Source organism: Narcine bancroftii, chromosome 7 (assembly GCF_036971445.1).
Source record: "Narcine bancroftii isolate sNarBan1 chromosome 7, sNarBan1.hap1, whole genome shotgun sequence".
NCBI classification, from domain to species: Eukaryota; Metazoa; Chordata; class Chondrichthyes; order Torpediniformes; family Narcinidae; genus Narcine; species Narcine bancroftii.
The window spans coordinates 72,014,443-72,038,216 of NC_091475.1; the positions used below are offsets into that span (position 1 = coordinate 72,014,443).

Genomic DNA, 23,774 nt, shown 5'->3' on the forward strand with positions numbered 1-23,774 from the left:
CACCTTAAGTAATCCCTTACTAATCACAGAGCACTGATGGCATAATGATTACTTAAGGTGGGATGTGAGTGGAAAGAAAAAGGTCGAGAACCACTGGGGTAGATGATTGTAGAACTTGCGGGTATTGGTTTAAGGTGAGAGACAGAAGAGTTCAGAGGGACAAATGTTTCACTCAGAGGGCACTTTGTGCTGGGTACAAGCTGCCAGAAGAAACAGTGGAAGTTGGCACAATTTTGATGTGGAAGAGACATTTGGATAGGAGGGGCTTAGGACGACATGGCCCAAATGGAGGAAAGTGGGATTATCCCCCAGGTCACCTGCCCTTAAAAGTTTGAAAATCACTGCTATAACTCAAGGCCTCTAATCTTGGCAACATTCTGATGAACATCCCTTGCTCCTCTACCAAACTTTTGATGTCCTTCTTATAATTGAGTGAGCAGAACTGCATTTTTTGTGTGGTCTGGGCAATGATGAGATGCCATGATTTAGCTCGCAAGATATTAACGGTTAATATCAGAGAGATGTGTTATCTGAGCTGAGATATCATGACTACTGAATGATACAAGCAGTGTATGGTAGCTGGAAAAGCATGGTGGGGGGCAAGGAATGCTTTTCTAAAGTCCCATAACTGCAACATTCTTTGGGACCCATGGAAAATGGTCTCTTCTGCTTTGCATGAAGGTTTTGTATCTGGTTTGCATGTGGAAGGGGGAAATGGGGATGGTTGTGAAGGATGAATGGCCTGGGAAGGAAAATAGGTTGGGGAGCAAATGGGGGAAGGGAGGGATGAGATCCTTGGTATAGTAGAAGTCCGAAAATCCATACTACCCGGGGATTAGGTCGGTCTGGATTATCAGATTTTACGGATTCTAGGGCAGTACTTTTAACATTCAAAATTAAGGACAGTTAAAGTGGAAATGAACAGGAAAATGTTGCTAGTTTATTCATTGGTAAATACAGCAGTTACTACAAATTTGTCAGTTCAGCATCGGCTATTGGAAGGGTATCAAAACGAGCAGATTTAAAGAAAAATAAAGTCATCGCTTGACAAAGATGTAAACATAACATTTTATCACTCAAAAAAAGAGTGTTTAATGTTTGAAACTATTAAAAATTATTACTAAAAATCAGTATTGGTGAAAAAGAGTATACAAATTAAAGCAGAAGTTGTTTTATACAAACCGTATAGCGGCTTGTTGACGCTGTGCATCTGTGGCGCTTTCACAAGTACGAATGCACAAAAAAGCCTGCTAAATTTTTTAAAGTTTGAGAGTTTTCGAAAAGTCTGGATTCTTGGGTGGTCCAGATTTCTGTGATCTGCATTTTTTGACCTCTACAGTAATCATGTTAGGGATGAGAAGATGGATTCATGTTTTTAAATTGAAAGAATGCCAGTGTCATGTTCGTTATGGGGATGAAAGTTGGGCTCATGAATGGTCTGGATGGGTATCTAAAATAAGTGAAAGAAAAATGGGGTTGATTGGAGCATGGGGAATTGTCACAAGACGAAATATTATTAAAAAATGCAGATGATCTGCAGAGGTTTACCAGTTTCAGACACGATGGTTTGAACCAGCTCAGAAAAGATCCCTTTAAATAACTGTGCCTCAACGTGAATAGCTGTAGGTTCTTGTATCACCAAAATGGTAGCTGGGGGATTCTTATCCAACATTGTACACCACTGTGTACATCTTAGTGGCTTCAGGCATGGAAACATTGGGAGGAAGATCAAGAACATAGTAACATGCAAGGTTCATAGTTTTATTTACTGATAACATTTCGGAGATGTTTGATCATCCAATGGTAGTAAAGTTTGTGCTGTGTATTAGTAAAATGGGATTATCACTCTAAGGTAGTGGTTCCCAACCTTTTTCTTCCAACTCACATACCACTTTAAGTATTCCCTATGCCATAGGTGCTTTGTGATTAGTAAGGAATTGCTTAAGGTAGAATGTGGGTGGAAAGAAATAAATTTGAAAACCTCTGTTTTAATCATGCCTAATTGTCTTGCATGGTTTTATAACACCAAAGGAAAGGGGCCAATGACAATTTTTCTCAAGCAAAATATTTTGGTAACAATTGGGTCTAGAGCAGTGGTTCTCAACCTTCCCTTCCCACTCACATGCCACCTTCAGCAATCCCTTACTAATCATAGAGCACCAATGATATAGAGAATACTTAAAGTGACATGTGAGTTGGAAGAAAAAGGTTGGGAACCACTGCTCTAAGGGATAGTATAGACAGAAGGAACTGAATGATCACAGTTAACATTTAACATTTCACACAAGCATCATGATGACACAAGTCACAGCCCAGTGATGATTCAATACATTGGAAGAACTGAGGGAAGTCTTGTCACGGTGTGTTCCGGATTCGAATCATTTGCAAAGACTTTGTGACTTTGCAAAAGGAGAACCATTCTCACTGCTGGAGAGGAAACAACTCTTTGAAGCAGTTCTTGTGGCCAGCTATTCCTGTGGAATTCAAAGCATGCTCTGTGAATGACTGGGCCTTTTCAGTGGATTGACCTGTGCCAGGAGGGTCTTTTGGGAAACAAAGTGATTAATTTTGATTGTGACTAACAGTGGCGGTCACTTGGAGAGCCTGCTTCATTTTAAGTGTGACTCCAGTGAAGTTACTTGGAGAGACCAGTGCCAGAGTCTTGGAAGCTTCGTGGAGGCCGCCCAGTTCGAGTTTTGCCCACAAAAGGGCAAGGAGTGTTGTGACCACAGCTCGTGTAAATGGATATTTCTTCAAAGGCAACACGAGGAGAATTTGTGAGTCTCTGGCAGCCACAATTCCTGTCTTCCCATTAGTTCAATATAAATTCTGGGCATCATATTTGAAAGGCCTACACTTCAACACTGAATTTGAAAGACTGACTTTGAAGTAACTTTCTAGATTTTGGCCTGTACTGTAATGGTTTGGGTACTTCACACACGCACACACACACACACACACACACACACACACACACACACACACACACAGACACACACACAGACACACACACAGACACACACACGACACCTGCGCATAGCCGGGGATAGATTTAGTGTTAAGGATAGTTTAAAAAGTCAGATATTAAATTAGTGTTTTAAAATTAAACACTGCTTGTTACACATGGTTCATAACATGTCTAAAGTTTAAACCAGGGATGGGCAACCTTTTAATTTTTAATTTAGACATACAGCATAGTAACAGGCCAATTTGGCCCACGAGTCTTTGCCGCCCAATTAACATACAACCCCCAGTACATACTTATGGACTGAAATGGCCTGTAACTGTGCTGTATGTCTAAATTAAAAGTTAAAAAGTTGGCCACCCCTAATCTAAACCACGATCCTCTTCCCAAAATACACTCAAGTATGAGTTCATATTCACATACCTTACACTGCGCATTTTAGCATAATGCTTTGTTCTGATTTAGAGAACATAAGGAAAGACAAGCAGGTGATGTGTTTTCAATCAGTACTCCAGCTGTACAGCTGTGCATTAGAGGAATCACCCAGAAGTTATATTTTTCAATTAAATTAAATATCTTTTTTTGTGCCTTGAGAGAACAAAATGTTGGAATTTTATGCATTTGGCTCTTTGCAAACCATTCTCATAATTGAAACCTTGAAGACCTGGTATCAATCTGGTGAATCTGTGTTGTATTTGCTCCAACATTAATATATCTTTCCTGGGGTTTAATGCCCAAAACTAAATGCAGGATTCCAGATGGGAATTAACTGAGTTTTTGTACAACTGAAGCATATTTTCCTCCTCTTTGTGTTCCAGTCTTCTTGAGGTAAAAGCCAAGATTCTATTAACTATTTTCATTACTTACAATACCAGTGCATTAAGCTTTTAGCGGATAGCCCTGTAGATTTCCAAGTGCCTTTGTTCCCATTTCCTAACCATCCAACTTTAAAAAGATAGATTATCTTTCCCAACTTTCTGCATTTGAAGTTGACTGGGCCTGTCACTCTGGCCTTGTAAACCAGGGGTGGTGAGTTCGTTCCTCGCCGGGGCCTCATTTCTGTGAGCGGCCCTGGACAAAGTGGCGACTCTCTGTCTTCCTTACAGTGGATAAAGTTAAAGAATTTCATGTATGTTCCATTCTAAATGCAGTATTAGAAGACGATAATGGAACCTTTACCTTTAAAGCAGTGGTTCTCAACCTTTCCACTCACTTACCAGTTTAAGTATTCCCTATGCCATAGAAAATGTTTGAAAACCACTGTTTTGATCGCACCTCATTGACTCATTCTGTGCACAGTTTCAGAACTCCAAAGGAAATGGGCCAATGACAATTTTTCTCAAGCAAAATATTTCAGTAACAATTGGGTCTGGAGCAATGATTCTCGACCTTCCCTTCCCACCCACATGCAACCTTAAGCAATCCCTTACTAATCACAGAGCACCAATGGCATAGGGATTACTTAAAGTGGTACGTGAGTGGAAAGAAAAAGGTTGAGAACCACTGCTTTAAACCATCTCTGATCACTCCTGCACCAATTTACAGAACTTATTTTGCCTCTTCATGTTTCATTTGAGACATGGATTGATTTACCAATGCTATGAAATCCAGATACTCTGTTCGCTCTGGACTACTTTTCATATTCCTCAAATTTTAAAAAAACACTCCTTCCTTTCTTTGTTCCTTCCTTCCTGCCTCCTCTCCCTATCTTCATTAGAGGAACTATATCACCTTGGGCTTCCAGTTTTCCTAAATATCTTTCAAGTAGAATGTTATCAAATGTTTTTGGTGAGTTCATATAGTCAACAACTACTTTTTTAGTACCATTCGAAAGGCTCCTCAAAAATTTCCAGCCACAGCCAATACAAGTTCACATTGATAATTTTTGATCAACTCATAAGTATTCATTTAGTTTGATTGTAAATTCCAATACCCTTCCCGTAGCTGATGCTGAACTGACAAAATTGTAGTAATCTGTTTTCTATTACTCCAATCTTGAAGTAATGTGGGGAAACTAAAAACCACCTCATTCCTGGAATCTGAGTACCATTAAAAAGGCAGAATTTATTGCACGCAGCGAGTTGTACTTGGGAATCTGGTGATGAGTTGCATTCTTAAACCACCGCAGTCCATATGGTGAGAGTGTCCCCACAATATTGTTCACCAAGGCGTTTCACACATCACAGGAAAGGCCATATTTGTCCAAGGCGCATGGTGCATTTGGAGTGGAATTTAGTGCTCTGATAAAGGTAGACATTGTGGGTAAGGGAGCTGCTTCTGATAAAGGCTTCAGCCCATTGCTTCAGTGCTACCAGCATGCAATAACTGTGGTAAGCCTCTGGTGGTGGGAATAGATGGTTCAGCAGATGAATTGGCTACTGAATGAGTGGGTTGTTTTGTCTTGGATGGTGGTGATTTTCCTAAGTGTGGTTACGGATTCCAATGATCAAGCAAGTCCATCACATACCAGACCAGACTTTGGTAAGTTATGGAGAAGCATAGGGGAGACAAGAAGCAAATCATATGCTGGAGAATATAGAGTCCCTGGGTGAAACACGAAAGATGCTGTGATTGCAGTTAAAAACATTCTGAAATGCTAGAGGAACTCAGCAGTCTTTCATAAAAAGCAAAGCTATATGTTTTTGGCCTGAACCCTTCTTCAAGGAATAAGCAGAATGAGATAGAAAGTCTCCGAAGTCAGACAGTGGCGGCTGGGGGAGGAATCCAGACCAACGTAAGGTGCTAACTGGACATGATTTATCATATCTGTGTGAAATGAGGCAGGCAAGGGAAAGACAGAGCTGAGGGAAGGTGAGGGGGGAAGAAGTGAGGAGGGGGGTTTAACAAAAGCCAGAAAAGTTGATATTAATGCCACCCAGTTGGAGGACACCCAGTCAGAAGATGAGACCTCCAATTTGTGGGTGGGCTCAGTCTGGCACAGTACATTGCAACCATGGACAGACAGGGCAGCAAGGGAGTGGGATGGGAAATTGAAATGGGTGGCCACTGGGAGATCCACGCTGTTGCGGTGGATAGAGCCGAAGGTGCTCAACGAGACGATCTCCTGGTCTGCATCCAGTCTCTCCGATGTAGAGGAGATACGCCCAGTTTCTCCAAAGTAGAGGTCTCCTAAGAGATTGTCTTGTTGAGCACCTTCAGCTTTGTCCGCCGCAACAGTCGGAAATGCAAGATTCAAATAACAAAAGAGACTTTACTTACTGATGCCTTCCACCATCTCAGGAAACTGTTCACACCCTCATATACATACACCCCACAGTTATGCATTTTGTGTCATTGTTATCCCAGGCCTTAGTGTTGTCCAGATCTTACTTCCTGCAGAGAACTTGTAAGTGGACCTGAAAATTGTATACAGTATCCACTTCTGATATGATGCAGGAGGGGCATTGATGATGGATAATAGCGTGGGAAAACATTTGCCTGATTGGCAGTGAGCAGAGAGTCAGAATACAGCATCATACTCTGGTTGGCTGCTGGTTGGCATTCTGCGGCAGTTGGTGTTAGGGCCACTTACTTTTAAGTTGTATGTTAATGATTTGGATTGTGGCCAAGTTTATGGAGGATACAAAGGTGGATGGAGGAGCAGGTCGTGTTGAGGAAACAGGGAACCTGCAGAAGGATTAGGAGAAAGGGCAAATGAATATAATTTCAGAAAATGTATGGTCATGCACTTTCATAGAGAAAAAATAAAAGGACAAACTATTTTTAAACAGGAAATTAAAAATACCTAGATGCAATTGGACCTGGGAGTCCTTGTGCAGGGTAGCCTAAGGGTAAACTTGCATGTTGGTGGTGAAGAAGGCAAATGTAATGCTGGCATGCATTACAAGAGGAATAGGATATCAGAGCAGGGATGTGATGTTGAGGGTTTAAAAGACACTTGGAGTATGTGAGCAGTTTTGTGCTTCTTATTTAAGTAAAGTCAAATCAAGTCAAGTTTATTGTCATCTGATTGTCTTTGGCTTGGCTTCGCGGACGAAGATTTATGGAGGGGGTAAAAAGTCCACGTCAGCTGCAGGCTCGTTTGTGGCTGACCAGTCCGATGCGGGACAGGCAGACATGGTTGCAGCGGCTGCAGGGGAAAATTGGTTGGTTGGGGTTGGGTGTTGGGTTTTTCCTCCTTTGCCTTTTGTCAGTGAGGTGGGCTCTGCGGTCTTCTTCAAAGGAGGTTGCTGCCCGCCAAATTGTGAGGCGCCAAGATGCATGGTTTGAGGCGATATCAGCCCACTGGCGGTGGTCAATGTGGCAGGCACCAAGAGATTTCTTTAGGCTGTCCTTGTACCTTTTCTTTGGTGCACCTCTGTCACGGTGGCCAGTGGAGAGCTCGCCATATAACACGATCTTGGGAAGGCGATGGTCCTCCATTCTGGAGACGTGACCCACCCAGCGCAGCTGGATCTTCAGCAGCGTGGACTCGATGCTGTCGACCTCTGCCATCTCGAGTACTTCGACGTTAGGGATGAAAGTGCTCCAATGGATGTTGAGGATGGAGCGGAGACAACGCTGGTGGAAGCGTTCTAGGAGCCGTAGGTGATGCCGGTAGAGGACCCATGATTCGGAGCCGAACAGGAGTGTGGGTATGACAACGGCTCTGTATATGCTTATCTTTGTGAGGTTTTTCAGTTGGTTGTTTTTCCAGACTCTTTTGTGTAGACTTCCAAAGGCGCTATTTGCCTTGGCGAGTCTGTTGTCTATCTCATTGTCGATCCTTGCATCTGATGAAATGGTGCAGCCGAAATAGGTAAACTGGTTGACCGTTTTGAGTTTTGTTTGCACGATGGAGATGTGGGGGGGCTGGTAGTCATGGTGGGGAGCTGGCTGATGGAGGACCTCAGTTTTCTTCAGGCTGACTTCCAGGCCAAACATTTTGGCAGTTTCCGCAAAGCAGGACGTCAAGCGCTGAAGAGCTGGCTCTGAATGGGCAACTAAAGCGGCATCGTCTGCAAAGAGTAGTTCACGGACAAGTTTCTCTTGTGTCTTGGTGTGAGCTTGCAGGCGCCTCAGATTGAAGAGACTGCCATCCGTGCGGTACCGGATGTAAACAGCGTCTTCATTGTTGGGGTCTTTCATGGCTTGGTTCAGCATCATGCTGAAGAAGATTGAAAAGAGGGTTGGTGCGAGAACACAGCCTTGCTTCACGCCATTGTTAATGGAGAAGGGTTCAGAGAGCTCATTGCTGTATCTGACCCGACCTTGTTGGTTTTCGTGCAGTTGGATAATCATGTTGAGGAACTTTGGGGGACATCCGATGCGCTCTAGTATTTGCCAAAGCCCTTTCCTGCTCCCGGTGTCGAAGGCTTTGGTGAGGTCAACAAAGGTGATGTAGAGTCCTTTGTTTTGTTCTCTGCAAAGACCATCTCAGTAGTTCCTCTGTTTGCGCGAAAGCCGCACTGTGATTCTGGGAGAATATTCTCGGCGACACTAGGTATCATTCTATTTATTCTATTTATTCTATTATTCTGATTGTACAAACTGACAAAACAGCATTCTCTGGTCCTCAGTGCAAAACATGCAGACATACAACCAGACATAACACACACATATAGACAAACAATACATATGCAGGACAAGAATTTCATCTATACAAATAAATAAGTAAATGTTTCATGAATATTAGAATTCTCGGATGGTTAGTGTTCCTTTGGTTGTTCAGGATTCTCACTGCCCATGGTAAGAAGCTGTTCTTCCTTCTGGTGGTGCTGGCTCTGATACTCCCTGGCGGGAACAGCTTGCAGATGCTGTTTGCAGGGTGGTAGGAGTCCTCAATGTCTTTGATCACCCTCTTCAAACAAGTGAAGGGAGACTCCATTGATCCTCACTGCTGCTCTTATGGTCCTGTGGATTGACCTCCGAACCATTTCTCTGCAGCAACTGTACCACACTGTGATGCTGCCAGCTAGAATGCTCTCAATAGAGCTCCTGTAGAAGGTAAACATAAAGTGTTGCCCTCTTTAGATTTTTCAGGAAGTCCAGTCATTGTTGTGCCTTCTTGACCAGTGAGGAAATGTTTAATGTCCTTGATTGGTCACTAGTTAACTGAACTCTAAGGAGCTTGTTCCTTTAACACTTCACTGCAGCAGTCCATCTGGTAGGGTTTAAGACAGCTACCATCATCCTGGTACCCAATAACAGGCGACAAAGCAGGCCACAATGACTACCGCCTCTTGACCAACACCTCCCAGTATATTTTGAACAGGGGGAGGAAATCCGAGCCCCGGGGAAAACCCATGCAGACTCAAGGAGCATGTACAAACTCCTTACAGACAGTGCAAGATTCGAACCCTGGTTCCGATCGCTGGCGCTGTAACAGCTTTGTGCTAAACATTAAGTTAACTGCCTTCTTCACCACTGACCCAACCTAGAGATGAACTTTTAGGGTGTCCAGCATGAGGATACCTGAGTTCCTTTGCACCTCTGAATTTTGAAATTTCTTCCCATCCAAATAATAACTTGTTCTTATATTTCTCCTACCAAATGGCATGACCCAACACTTTCCAACATGGTCTTTCATTTGCCTCTTTCTTGCCCATTCTCCTTATCTAACTGAGTCTCTCTCCAGCATCTCCATTTCCTCACCACGACCTGCCCCTCCACCTATCTATGTATCATCTGCAAACTTGGCCACAAAACCAGTCATTCCATAATCCAAATCATTAACATATAATGTAAAAGTAAGTGGCCTCAACGCCGACCTCAACACGACTGTTAACCAGTAGCCAACAAGAATAGGATCCCTTTATTCCCACTCTCTTTTTCCTGCCAATCAGCCAATGCTCTACCCATGCTAGTATTTTTCCTGTGATTCAATGGTTCTCAACATTTTTCTTTCCACTCACATTAGTATTCCCTATGCCATCGGTGCTCTGTGCTCTAAAGGATTGCTTAAGGTTGTATGTGGGTGGGAAGGGAAGGTCGAGAATCACTGCTCCAGACCCAATTGTTACTGAAATAATTTGCTTGAGAAAAATGGTCATTGGCCCATTTCCTTTGGAGTTCTGAAACTGTGCACAGAATGAGTCATTTAGGGACAATTAAAACAGTGGTTTTCAAACCTTTTCTTTCCATCAACATCCCACCTGAAGCAATTCCTTACTAATCATAGGGATTACTTCAAGTGGGATGTGAGTGGAAAGAAAAAGGTTGAGAACCGCTGCTGTAATTCCATGGGCTCTCATCTTGTGAAGTAGCCTCTTGTGCAACACCTTGACAATGTCCTTTTGAAAATCCAAATACACAACATCCACTGGTCCTTTGTCTGGCCTGCTTGTGATTTCCTCAAAACATTGCAGTAGGTTTGTCAGGTAAGATTTTCGCATGCCGACTTTGGCCTACCTTGTCATGTACCTTCAGGTACTCCATAACCTCATTCTTGACAATCAAATCCAACAACTTCCCAACCACCAATGTTAGGCTAATGGGTCTATAATTTCCTTTCTGCTGCCACCCTCCCTTTTTAAATAAGGAGTGACGTTTGCAATTATCTTGTCCTCCGGAACCATGATCCATTGATTCTTGGAATATAATTATTAATGCCTCCACAATTTCTATATTGTTGGAAGTCAGGTACACTGCTAATATCTTCCATAGTGATGACTGATGCAAAATGCTCATTCAGTTTCTCTGCCATCTCCTTGTCTCCCATTACAATTTCTCTAGCATCATTTTCTATTGGTCCTATATCTACTCTTGCCTCTTTTCTTACTTTTAATACACTTAAAAAAGCTTTTTGTATCCTTTTTTTATATTAATTCTCAGCTTCCATTCAAATGACCTTCTTAGTTACCTTCCTAATGACCTTGTTAGTTGCCTTCTGTAAGTTTTTAAAAGTTTCCCAGTTCTCTATTGATTTTGTGGCTTCCTTGTATGCCCAGTTCATTTGCTTTTACTTCCCTGGTCAGCCACACTTGTGTCATTTATCCATTCAAATATTTCTTCATTTTTGGAATGTCTCTGTCCTGCACCTTCCTTATTTGTCACAGAAGCACTAGCCATTTCTGATCTGCCGTCCTCTCTGCTAGTGTGCCCTTCCAATCAATCTTGGCCAATTCACCTTTCATACCTCTGAGGTCAGCTTCCTTCATTCCACTGGTATACTGACACATCAGCCTTTTGCAAGCTGCACAGCGAATTCTATCATATGATGATCACTGGTTCCGAAGGGTTCACATCTTCGGCGCCCTTTTCAACACTGATTCATTACAGAATATCTAATCCAGAATTTCCACTTTCCTGGTCTGGTCAGACACAAGCTGTTCTAAGAAGCCACCCTGAAGGGGTTTGATGAACTCCTTCTCTTGGGGTCGGCACCAATGTGCTTTTCCCAATCAACCGGCATATTGAAATCCCGCACGACTATTGTAATATTGCCCTTTTCACACGTCTTCTCTATCTCCCTCTGCAGTTTGCACAGCACCTCCTAGCTACTGTCCTGAAGCCTGTATTCAACACTCATCAAGATCTTTTTACCCTTACAATTTCTTAATTCCATCCATAGGGATTCTATATCTCTGTATTTCCAAAGATTTAATTAATTTTGTAACCAACAGAACCACCCAGACTCTCTGCCTACCTTTCTGTTCCAGTATGTTGTGTATCCACAGATATTAGGTTCCCAGCTGTGGTCATCTTTCAGGCATGATGGCCACAATGTCATATCTGCCAAATTCCAGCAGTGCTACTGGATCATCAACCTTATTTCTTACATTGCGGACATTTAAATGCAAGACCCTCAATGCTGTGTTCATCACCCTTTTCAATTTTGTTTTCAAAGCACCATGTTGAATCATTAATCTTAGGCTTGGAATAGTGTCCGATTGACTGCTTATCCTTCCTCACCATCTCGTTTCTCATGTTACATGTGCATCTTCTGCCCTATTCACTGCCCTCTTGCTCTGGTTCTGATCCTCCTGCCATACTAGCTTTAACTCTTCCCAAGAGCTCCAGCAAACCTGCCCGCCCATTCAGGTGCAGCCCGTCCTTTTTGTACAGGTCAGATCTTCCCCAGAAGAGATCCCAATGATCCATGAATCTGAACCTCTGTCCCCTGCACCAACTCTTCAACCACACATTCAGCTGCCACAGTTTCCTGTTCCTGTCCTCCCTGACGCGTGGCCCAGGGACCAATCCTGAGATTACCACCCTTGATGTCCTGCTCTTTAGATTCTTTCCTAATTCCCTACATTCTCTCTTCAGGACCTCATCCCTTTTCTATGTCATATTGGTACAAAGTGGACATCTGGCTGTTCATGCTCCCTCTTGAGAATGCTGTGGACTCGAACTGAAACATCTCTGATCCTGGCACCTGGAAAAGGCAACGAACCATCCAGGAGCCTCGATCTAGTTCACTGAACCTCTGTTCCCCTAACTATCGAATCCCCCCCATCATAACAGCTCTCCTCTTTTTTTCCACAGTTAGTGTAGCAGCCAGCGATCAGGATGGGGTTCAAATCCAGCGCTGTCTGTAAGGAGTTTGTACGCTCTCCCCATGTCTGCATGCGTTTTCCCCAGGCACTCCGGTTTCCTCCCACCATTCAAACGTACTGGGGATGGTAGGTCAATTGGGTGTAATTGGGCAGCACAGACTCATGGGCTGAAAGGGCCTGTTACTGTGCAGTATGTCTAAATTTAAATATTTAAAAAATCCCCCTTCCCTTCTGAGCCGAAGGGCCAGCAACCTGACCACTGGTAGATTGTTTCCTCCCCCAGCCCCAACAGTATCCAAAGTGGTTTACTTATTGTTGAGGGTGTGATAGTACAGATTCTATCACCAATGTGTATATGTACAGATTGTAATGTAGGATGACTGTGACTGGCTGAGAGCGTAGCCACACCTACTGGCAGGTCTTAAAGAGTTGCTCCTAGCCAGACCAGGTCATTCTGGACTGGTCGACCTACATGTGATACGCTCCAGTCTTATAGTTAATAAAAGCCTTGGTTTGGATCAACAAGCCTTTGATTCTTTCGACGCGCTCTACAGAGGGGAGCGGCATCTGGGGTGCTCTGTGTTGACTGCCTATTCCCCTTTCCTAACAACCGCTCACCACCTGGCCTGTTGCCTCTAGGCTGTGACCGTCTCCTTACAGCTTCTGTCTATCACCCCTGGTGCATCCTGAATGATTTGAACTTCATCCAATTCCCTTGATTTCTTAAATATTATCCATCTCTTAAATGGACTCTGTCTGCTAATCCATAGACCTTGGAAAGTGATTGTAAAGCCTCAGCAATCTCTGAGTGAATGAACTTCTCAAATGGCTCTGGGCTCCCGAATCAGTGTTATTATGCACTGGAATAATAACAGTGTATTATCCCACTGTTCACAGCTTCACACCATAAACATTAACAATTAATTCTGACCTTTTTTTCTATCCGTTAATCATGTGCTAAAATATTGTTTACTAACTTTTTGTGCGACACCTTATTAAAGACCTCTGAATTTTAATTACAGTCTCAGCTGGTTTGCCCTTTTATATTCTGTTGTCGCAGCCTTAAAGAATTAGCAAACTATTGAAACATAGAACTTTACAGCACAGAAAACAGGCCATTTGGCCCATCTGGTCAATGCTGAGCTATTATTCTGCCTCATCCCACAGAACTGCATCCAGTCCATATCTCTCTATACCCATCCCACCCAAATACCTGTTCAAATTTGTCTGGTGGCAGCATTGATGAACCTGTGGGTCCCAGTACTGCTAAAGATTGTAAACATTGACTATGCTTCCACAAACCCATGTTGACTGGCCAATCCTATTATTTTGTATTTCTTTAATAAGAGATTTTAACATTCAACATTCCAACACCTCTACTATTGATACCAAGTTTGCTGGTATCTAGTTGCTGTGTGTGTGTCTCTCTCTCCTGTCCAAAGTATTCAACTCACATTTCTGATCCTTCAGTCTGTGAGAAATGTTCCAGAATCTCTGGAATTTGGTAAGACGTCAACCAGTGTATCCGTTATCTTCATTATCACCTCTTTCAAAGCCTGTTGCGGGACATCAAGCCTTGGGAATTGTTCCTCATTCCCATTAATTTCTCCAGTTCTAGTTTCTTTTTCACCAATGCCAAATCCCTTGAGCTCATGAGCTCATCAGTGACTCCAGACCTGTCATCTGGCAATAATTCTGCAAGGTTTTCTGAGTCTTCTACCTTGAAGATAGATTCAAAATGCATGTTTAATTTCTCTTTCATTATTTGCCAATCAATTCAGGCTGTTTGAGTGTGTAAGACGTCTTCCTTATTGTCCTTTGCTCAATTCTGATCTCTTCCCCCCCCCATCCTTCTTTTAGCGATGTCATATCACTTGTTAACCATGCCAGAACCATTTCTTTCTTTTGTGAACTTTTGTTTTAAATTAAACATAGAAACATAGAAAATAGGTGTAGGAGTTGGCCATTTGGCCCTTCAAGCCTACACTGCCATTCATTTTGATCATGGCTGATCATCCACTCAGTACCTTGTTCCAGCTCTCACTCCATACCTCCTGATCCCTGTCATTTCTTCCAGCGTTAGATGCTGCTAGTTTACTGTCTTACCTTTCAGTGTGGTTTCTTAATACATGCTGCATGCCTTCATTGCTTGCTTCATTCATACTTAAGACCCTATCTTCAGATTGAATGGAATCACTGTGAGAACGGAATCTGATTTTGACTCTGGAATTCCACCCTAATGCCCATGCTTGGACCAAAGTTGGAACAAGATGTATCGTGGTTGCATCACTGCCCGCTGTGGAGGTGCCAACTCCTAGGACAAGAATAAACGCCAGAGCGTTGTTAACTCGGCCTGCGACATCACAGGCACCACTGAGGACATCTACAGGAGGCAGTGTCTTAAAAAAGCAAACCCTATCCTCAAAGGACCACCCCCCCCCCCACCACCCAGGCTGTGCCCTCTTCATTTTGCTACTGTCGGGGCAAAAAGTAACAGGAGCCTAAAGGGGAGCACTCAGCAGCACAAGGACAGCTTCTTCCCCGCTGCCATCAGATTCCTGAATAATCAATGAACTAAAGTCACTGCCTCACTTCTCATGCACTAATATTGTTTATTTTTTATAGTAATCTGGTAAGATGGTTATAATATGAATGCTTACACTGTGATGTTGCTGCAAAATCCAGAATTTCATGACTTGTTTATGACAGTAAATTCTGATTCTGACAAGGTCTGGTGCTGAGTGATGTGAAAGAAACCAGAACTGAGCTTCATAAACACACCCAACTGATGAGATGCTGATGGATACATACAGAGATGATCCCTCTAATCATCCTGATGGAGATTGACAGTATGTTGAAGAGAGTGTAACAGGTGAGATCGTTTTTGTTCTGGGTTTTTTTTTGTGCACAGTACAAACCTGAGCAGTTTTGCTTATTGTTGAAATGATATTGGTGTAGCTCAGGATTACAGCTGGGATATTGTTCTCTTCTCCTAGGTCAGAGAATGGGATTATTCTTGACCTCATTCCAGATGAAATCAGGCTTTATTTGATCTGGAGTAAATTACTGAATTCTCTCACAAATTTGTGCAGTTGCACCTATAGAATGTAAACTGACAGATTGCATCACAGCCTGGTTTGGGAATTTGACTGCCTGGAAACATAGAAGGCTGCAGGTGGTAACAGACGTAGCTAGATCCATGACACACTCTGACGTCCCATCCACTGAGGCACTCCCTCATCAAGGCGGCCAACATGGTAAGGACCCCACCCCCTCACCATCACCCTGGCCACAACCTCCTCTCACTACTACCTATGGGCAGAAGTTACAGAAGCCTGAAGACCACTAAGTTCAATAATCGTTTCTTTCCAACAGCCGTCAGGCTCTTGAACCTCCTCCTGTCCCACTAATCAGGGGCTACTCTGACACCACAAAAGGAATATTATGCCACTTTGCTAAGTCAGGCTATTTTATTGCACTAAGATAACTGTGAATATTTTTTATTTAGTTATTTTTGAGAGTGCATAGCCTTTTTCATTTAATGAAGTATTTGTTTTGTAGTTGTTTTTGTTTACAAAGTAGTACCTGTTCAGCTGAGTTTTGGTGTGTCTTAACATGGTACAATGAATATGGCAATAAACTCATTATCAATGTGAAAATATATGTTTCCAGTATCTGATTCCAATGAATTATTTATATATCTTGGAGATTGTTCAAAACATATTCCAATGCATTTACATTTCCTCTCCTAGACATACTTTTTTTTGGGACAAAGGCTCTCTTTTTCCTTTATTTGCTCCTGTGCTCCACAGTTTTAAATCTGTAATCAAGCAATTCACGTGTGATTAAAGTGCACATTCTAGATTTTATTCAAGGTTATTTGTGTTCATTTTGGTTTGACCATGTAGACATTGAAGGACTTTTAATACATTGTCCCCTCATTTCAGGGCATCAAAATGTTGGGACATTTGGCTTCACAGGTGTTTGTGATGGCTCAGGTATGTTTAATTGCTTCATTGGTGCAGGTACAAGACAGCTGGGCTTGCTTCTAAGCTTTTGATGACATTCGGAGTCTGCAGTTGCCATTTTTCAACATGAAGACCAGAGCTGAGCCAATGAAAGTCAAAGAAGTCATTATGAAGCTGAGAAACAAGAATCAAACAGTAAGAGACATTGCCCCAAATCTTAGGATTACCAAAATTAACCGTTGGAACATTATCAAGAAGAAAGAGCGTACTCAGACATTGAAAAGGGACTAGTATTCCAAGGAAAACCTTCACAGCTAATAACAGATGAATTCTCAACCCATTGATGAAACATCCTCAAATGCCTGTGCGACAGATCAGAAACATTCTTCAGGAGGCAGGTGTGGATATCCACCGTCTGCAGGAGATTTTGTGAAAAGAAATAAAGAGGCTACACTGCAAGATATAAGCCATTAGCAAGCCACAGAAACAGGATAGCCAGATTACAGCTTGACAAAAAGCATTTCAAGAATTGAGGAATTCTGGTTAAAGATCTTGTGGACAGATGAGACCAAGATTAACCTGTAGAATGATGGATAAGAGCAAAGTGTGAAGTGGTAAAGGAACTGTCAATTATTCAAAGTAAAACCACCTCATCTGAACCACGGTGTTGGGGTGTTACGGCCTGGGCAAGTATGGTTCTACAGGTACTGGTGCACTTATCTTCATATGACGATGCAAATGCTGATGGCAGTAGCAAAATTAATTCTGAGTGTATAGAAACATGTGCTCAACTTCAAACAAATGCATCCAAACTCATTGGGATGATGCTTCATCCTGCAACAATGATCCAAACAACAAAGTATTTCTGCAAAGCTAAAAACTGGAAGATTCTTGAATGGCTAAGTCAGTCGGCCGATCTAAATCCAATTGAGCAGGCTTTCCATAAACTGAAGCGTGAACTTAAGGGGCAAGCCCCCGAAACAAGCAGGAGCTGAAGATGGCAGCAGTTGAGGCATCACCAGAGAAGATACTAAGCACCTGGTGATGTTTATGAATCGCAGACTTCAAGCAGCCATTGCATGTGAGGGACATGCCACAATGTACTGAACATGAACACTTTAATGTGCAGACCATCGCTATGGGCCAAATATTATGGTGCCCTGTAATGAGGGTAATGTGTATAAAAAGTGCTGTAATTTTTACATGGTCAAACCAATATGTATAAAAATAGCCTGGAATAAAATTTGAATGTGCCCTTTAATCATGTGAATTGTTTAATTACAAATTTAAAACTGTGGGTCTGGAGCACAGAGGCAAATAAAGAAAGGAAAAAGGTGTCTTGGTCCCAAACAGTATGGATAAGTGTGTGTGTGTGTGTGTGTGTGTGTGTGTGTGTGTGTGTGTGTGTGTGTGTGTGTGTGTGTGTGTGTGTGTGTGTGTGTGTGGTTGTGGGTGTGGATGTATGTTTGTGTGTGAGAGTGGGTGTGTGTGTGGGTGGCTGGGTGTGGGTGTGTGGGTGGGTGTGTGGGTGAGTGTAGGTGTGTATGTATGGATGTGGGTGTGTGGGTGGGTGCGTGTGGGTGGGTGCGGGTGTGAGTGAGTGTGTGTGTATGGGTGGGTGTGGGTGTGTGAGTGTGTGTGTGGGTGTGTGAGTGTGTGTGTGGGTGGGTGTGGGTGTGTGTGTGGGTCGGTGTTGTGTGTGGGTGTGTGTGTGGGTGTGTGGGTGTGTGTGGGTGTGCGTGTGTGGGTGGGTGGATGTGTGGGTGGGTGTGGGTTTGTGTGTGTGTGGGTGGGTGTGTGGTGAGTGTAGGTGTGTGTGTATGGGTATTGGTGTGGATGTGTGTGGGTGTGTGGGTGGGTGTGGGTGTGAGCGTGTGTGTGGGTGTGGGTGTCGGTGTGTGTATGAGTGTGGGTGTGGATGTGTGTGTGTGTATGTGTGTGGGTGTGTGAAGGTGTCTGTGTGGGTGTGGATGTGTGGGTGTGGGTGGGTGTGTGTGTGTGGGTGTGTGGTTGGGTGTGGGTGTGAGTGTGTGTGTGTGTGGGTGTGAGTATGTTTGTGGGTGGTTGGGGGTGTGTAAGGGGGTATGTGGGTGTGTGGATGTGTGTGTGTGAGTGTGGGTATGTGGGTGGGTCGGTGTGGTGTGGGTGACTGGGTGTGTGTGTGTGTGTGTGTGGGTATGTGTATGTATGTGAGTTTGTGTGTGTGGGCGTGTGTGGGTGGGTGTGGGTGTGTGTGTGGGTCGGTGTTGTGTGTGGGTGTGTGTGTGGGTGTGTGGGTGTGGGTGGGTGTGCGTGTGTGGGTGTGGGTGTGTGGTTGGGTGTGGGTGTGTGGTTGGGTGTGGGTGTGAGTGTGTGTGTGAGGGTGTGAGTGTGTTTGTGGGTGGTTGGGGGTGTGTAAGGGGGTATGTGGGTATGTGTATGTATGTGAATGTGTGGATGTGTGGGTGTGAGTGGATGGATGTGGGTGTATGTGCGTGTGGGTGTGTGTGTTTTTGGGTGGGTGCGGGTGTGTGTGTGGGTGTGGGTCTGGCTGTGTGCGTGGGTGGGTATGTGGGTTTGTGGGTGGGTGTGAGGGTGTGTATGTGTGTGGGTGTGTGTGTGTGTGGGTGTGGGTGTTGGTGTGTGTATGAGTGTGGGTGTGGATGTGTGGGTGTGTATGTGTGTGGGTGTGTGAAGGTGTACTTGTAGGTGTGGGTGTGTGAGGATATGGGTGTGTGCGTGTATGTGTGTGGTGTGAGTGGTTGTGTGTGGGTGGGTGTGTATTTGTGTGGGTGTGTGTTTGTGTGGGTGTGGGTGTGCATATGTGTGTATAGGTGTGGGTGTGGGTATGGGTGTGTATCTGTGGGTGTGTGTATGTGTGGGTGTGTGTATGGATGTGTGTGAGTGGTGTGTGTGGGTGTGGTTGTGTGGATGTGTGTGGGTGTGTGTGTGTATGTGTGTGGCTGTGTGTGTGGGTGTGGGTGTGCATATGTGTGTATAGGTGTGGGTGTGGGTATGGGTGTGTATCTGTGGGTGTGTGTATGTGTGGGTGTGTGTATGGATGTGTGTGAGTGGTGTGTGTGGGTGTGTGTGCGGGTGTGTGACTGTGTGTGTTGGTGGGCGTGTGGGTGAGTGTGGGTGTGTGTATATGGGTGTGGGTGTGGATGTGTATGTGGATGAGTGTGGATGTGTGGGTGTGGGTGGGTGTGTGTGTGTGGGTGTGGATGTGTGGATGGGTGTGGGTGTGAGTGTGTGTGTGTGAGTGTGAGTATGTTTGTGGGTGGTTGGGGGTGTGTAAGGGGGTATGTGGGTGTGTGGATGTGTGTGTGTGAGTGTGGGTGTGTGGGTGGGTCGGTGTGGTATGGGTGACTGGGTGTGTGTGTGTGTGTTTGTGTGTGTGTGGGTGGGTGTGTGGGTTTGTGGGTGGTTGTAGGTGTGGATGTATGTTTGTGTGTGAGAGTGGGTGTGTTTGTGGCTGGTTGGGTGTGGTTGAGTGGGTATATGTGTATGTGGGCGTGTGGGTGGGTGTGAGTGGTTGGCTGAGGGTGTGTGTATGAATGTGGGTGTGAATGTGTGTGTGTGGGTGTGTGTATTTGTTTGGGTGTGTGGATGTGTGTGTGTGAATGTGGGTGTGTGTATATGTGGTGATGTGTGTGGGTGTGGTTGTGTATTTGGGTGTATTTGTGTGGGTGTGGGTGTGTGTGTATGTGGGTATGTGTGGGTGGGAGTGGTTGTGTGTGTGGGTGGGTCTGGGTGTGTGTGGGTGTGTGTATGGGTGTGGGTGTGGATGTGTGTGTGTGTTGGTGGATGTGTGGGTGTGGATGTGTGTGTGGGTGAGTGTGGGTGGGTGTGGGTGTGTGTGTATGGGTGTAGGTGTCGATGTGTGTGAGGGTGAGTGTGGGCGGGTGTGGGTATAAGTGTGTGTGTATATGGGGGTGTGTGTGTATGGGTGTGGGTGTGTGTAGGTGTGGGTGTGTGGATGTGTGTGAGTATGTGTGAGTGTGTGTGTGGCTGTGTGTGTGGGTGTGGGTGTGTGTATGTGTGTGTAGGTGTGGGTGTGGGTATGGGTGTGTATCTGTGGGTGTGGGTGTGTGTGGCTGTGGATGTGTGTATGGGTGTGTGTGTGTGTATGGGTGTGGGTATGTGTGGGTGATGGTTTGTGGATGTATGTGGGTGTGGGTGTGGGTGTGGCTATGTGTATATGTGTAGATGTGTGTGTGTTTGTATGTGCGTGGGTGGTTGTATGGTGAGTGTGTGTGTATGGGTGAGGGTGTGGATGTGTGTGGATGTGTCTCTGTGGGTGTGAGTGTTTGTGGGTGTGGATGTGTGTATGGGTGTGTGTGCCTGTATGTGGCATGGGTCAGTGTGCAATTGTTTGGGTGTGGGTGTGTGTAGGTGGGTGTTGGGTTTGTGGGTGGTTGTGGGTGTGGGTGTGCAGAAGTGTGTAGGTGTGGGAGTGGATATGGGTATGGATGTGTGTGTGGGTGTGTTTGCATGTGTGTGTGTGGTTGGGTGTGTGTGGGTGTGGATGTGTGTGGGTGGCTGGGTGTGTGGTTGGGTGTGGATGTGGTTGTGTGGTGGGTGTGTGTGTGTGTGTGGGTGTGGATGTGTGTTTGTTTGTGAGAGTGGATGTGTGTGTGGGTGGCTTGGGGTGGGTGTGTGGATATGTGTGTGTTTGTGGGTGTGTGTGTGGGTGTGTGGGTGTGTGGGTGGGTGTGTGTGTGTGGGTGTGTGGGTGAGTGTGAGTGTGGGTGTGAATGTGTGTGTGGCGTGTGTGCATGTATGTGTGTGGTGTGGGTGAGTGTGTGTGTGGCTGTGTGTGTGGCTGTGTGTGTGGGTTTGGGTGTGGATGTGTGTGTGGGCGTGTGTGAGGGTGTGTGCGTGTATGTGTGTGGGTATGTCTGGGTGTGGGTGTGGATGTATGTGGGTGTGGGTGTGGCTATGTGTATTGATGTGGATGGGTGTGGGTTTGTATGTGCGTGGGTGGGTGTATGGTGATTGTGTGTCTATGGGTGTGGGTGTGGATGTGTGTGGATGTTTGGGTGTGTGTGTATGTGTGGGTGTGGATGTGTGGATGTGGGTGTGGGTGTGGATGTGTTGATGTGTCTCTGTGGGTGTGGGTGTGTATGGGTGTGTGTGTGTATGGGTGTGGGTGTGTGTGTGTGTGCATGGGTGTGGGGATGTGTGGGTGTGTGTATATGTGTGGATGGGTGTGTGTTTGAATGTGCGTGGGTGGGTGTGTGGTGAGTGTGTGTGTATGGGTGTGAGAGTGGATGTGTGTGGATGTTTGGGTGTGTGTGTATGTGTGGGTGTGGGTGTGTGTGTGGGTGTGCGTGTGGATGTGTCTCTGTGGGTGTGGGTGTGTGTGGCTGTGGATGTGTGTATGGGTGTGTGTGTGTATGGGTGTGGGTATGTGTGGGTGTGGGTGTGTGGATGTATGTGGGTGTGGGTGTGGGTGTGGCTATGTGTATATGTGTGGATGGGTGTGTGTTTGTATGTGTGTGGGTGGGTGTGTGGTGAGTGTCTGTGTATGGGTGTGGGTGTGGATTTGTGTGGATGTTTGGGTGTGTGTGTGTGTGTATGTGTGGGTGTGGGTGTGTGCGTGGGTGTGGATGTGTGGATGTGTCTCTGTGGGTGTGAGTGTGTGTGGGTGTGGATGTGTGTATGGGTGTGTGCGTGTATGTGTGTGGTGTGGGTCAGTGTGTGTTTGTTTGGGTGTGGGTGTGTGTAGGTGGCTGTTGGGTTTGTGGGTGTTTGTGGGTGTGGGTGTGCAGATGTGTGTTGGTGTGGGAGTGGATATGGGTATGGATGTGTGTGTGGGTGTGTGTGCATGTGTGTGTGCATGTGTGTGTGTGGTTGGGTGTGTGTGTGGGTGTGGATGTGTGTGGGTGGCTGGGTGTGTGGTTGGGTGTCGATGTGGGTGTGTGGTGGGTGGGTGTGTGAGTGTGGGTGTGGATGTGTGATTGTTTGTGAGAGTGGATGTGTGTGTGTGGCCTGGGGTGGGTGTGTGGGTATGTGTGTATGTGGGTGTGTGTGTGTGTGGGTGAGTGTTTGGGTATGTGGGTGGGTGGGTGGGTGTGGGTGTGGGTGTGTGTGTGTGGGTGTGTGGGTGAGTGTGAGTGTGGGTGTGGATGTGTGTGAGGGTGAATGTGTGTGGGTGTGGGTGTGGATGTGTGTGTGGGCGTGTGCATGTATGTGTGTGGTGTGGGTGAGTGTGTGTGTGGATGTGTGTATGGGTTTGTGTGCATGTATGTGTGTGGCGTGGGTCAGTGTGTGTTTGTTTGGGAGTGGGTGTGTGTAGGTTGGTGTTGGGTTTGTGGGTGGTTGTGGTTGTGGGTGTGGGTGTGCAGATGTGTGTAGGTGTGGGAGTGGATATGGGTATGGATGTATGTGTGGGTGTGTTTGGATGTGTGTGTGTGGTTGGGTGTGTGTGTGGGTGTGGATATGTGTGGGTGGCTGGGTGTGTGGTTAGGTGGGTGGATGTGGATGTGTGTGTATGGGTGTAGGTGTGGCTGTGTGTGATGGTGAGTGTAAGTGGGGGTGGGTGTGAATGTGTGTGTGGGTGTGTGGGTGTGGATGTGTGTGTATGGGTGTGGGTATAGGTGTGGATGTTTGGGTGTGTGTATGTGTGTGTGTGTGGGTGTGGATGCTTGAATGTGTGTGTGTGGGTGTGTGTATATATGTGGCTGCGTGTGTGGGTGTGGGTGTGGATGTGTGTGTGGGCGTGTGTGCATGTATGTGTGTGGTGTGGGTGAGTGTTTGTGTGGGTGTGTGGGTGAGTGGGTGTGGGTGTGTGTGTGGGTGTGTGGGTGAGTGTGAGTGTGGGTGTGGATGTGTGTGAGGGTGAATGTGGGTGGGTGTGGGTGTGTGGGTGTGTGGGTGGGTGTGGGTGTGTGTGTATGGGTGTAGGTGTGGCTGTGTGTGAGGGTGAGTGTAAGTGGGTGTGGGTGTGAATGTGTGTGTGGGTGTGTGGGTGTGGATGTGTGTGTATGGGTGTGGGTATAGATGTGGATGTGTGGGTGTGTGTATGTGTGTGTGTGTGGGTGTGGATGCTTGGATGTGTGTGTGTGGGTGTGTGTATATGTGTGGCTGCGTGTGTGGGTGTGGGTGTGGATGTGTGTGTGGGCGTGTGTTCATTTATGTGTGTGGTGTGGGTGAGTGTTTGTGTGGGTGTGTGTGTGTGGGTGTGTGTTTGTGTGGGTGTGGGTGTGTGTGTGTTTTTGTGTGTGAGGGTGTGTGTGTATGGGTGTGGGTGTGTGGGTGTGGATGTGTGTGTGTTTGTGGGTGGTTGTGGGTGTGGATGTATGTTTGTGTGTGAGAGTGGTTGTGTTTTTGGGTGGTTGGGTGTGGTTGAGTGGGTATGTGTGTATGTGGGTGTGTGGGTGTGTGTGAGTGGTTTGGTGTGGGTGTGTGTGTATGAAT

At 45.5% G+C, this 23,774-nt stretch overlaps 1 long non-coding RNA gene across 3 annotated transcripts in view; it reads left to right on the forward strand.

The window, feature by feature from the left end:
- The first annotated feature begins 2,406 nt into the window (after window positions 1–2,406).
- Window positions 2,407–23,774, forward strand: part of LOC138739875 (uncharacterized) — an 86,668-nt gene continuing 65,300 nt past the window's right edge. For all 3 annotated transcript variants that reach the window (XR_011342511.1, XR_011342509.1, XR_011342510.1), the window contains exons 1-2: window positions 2,407–2,777; window positions 15,135–15,277. This is a non-coding gene — a long non-coding RNA (uncharacterized lncRNA). The remainder of the gene's footprint in view (window positions 2,778–15,134; window positions 15,278–23,774) is intronic.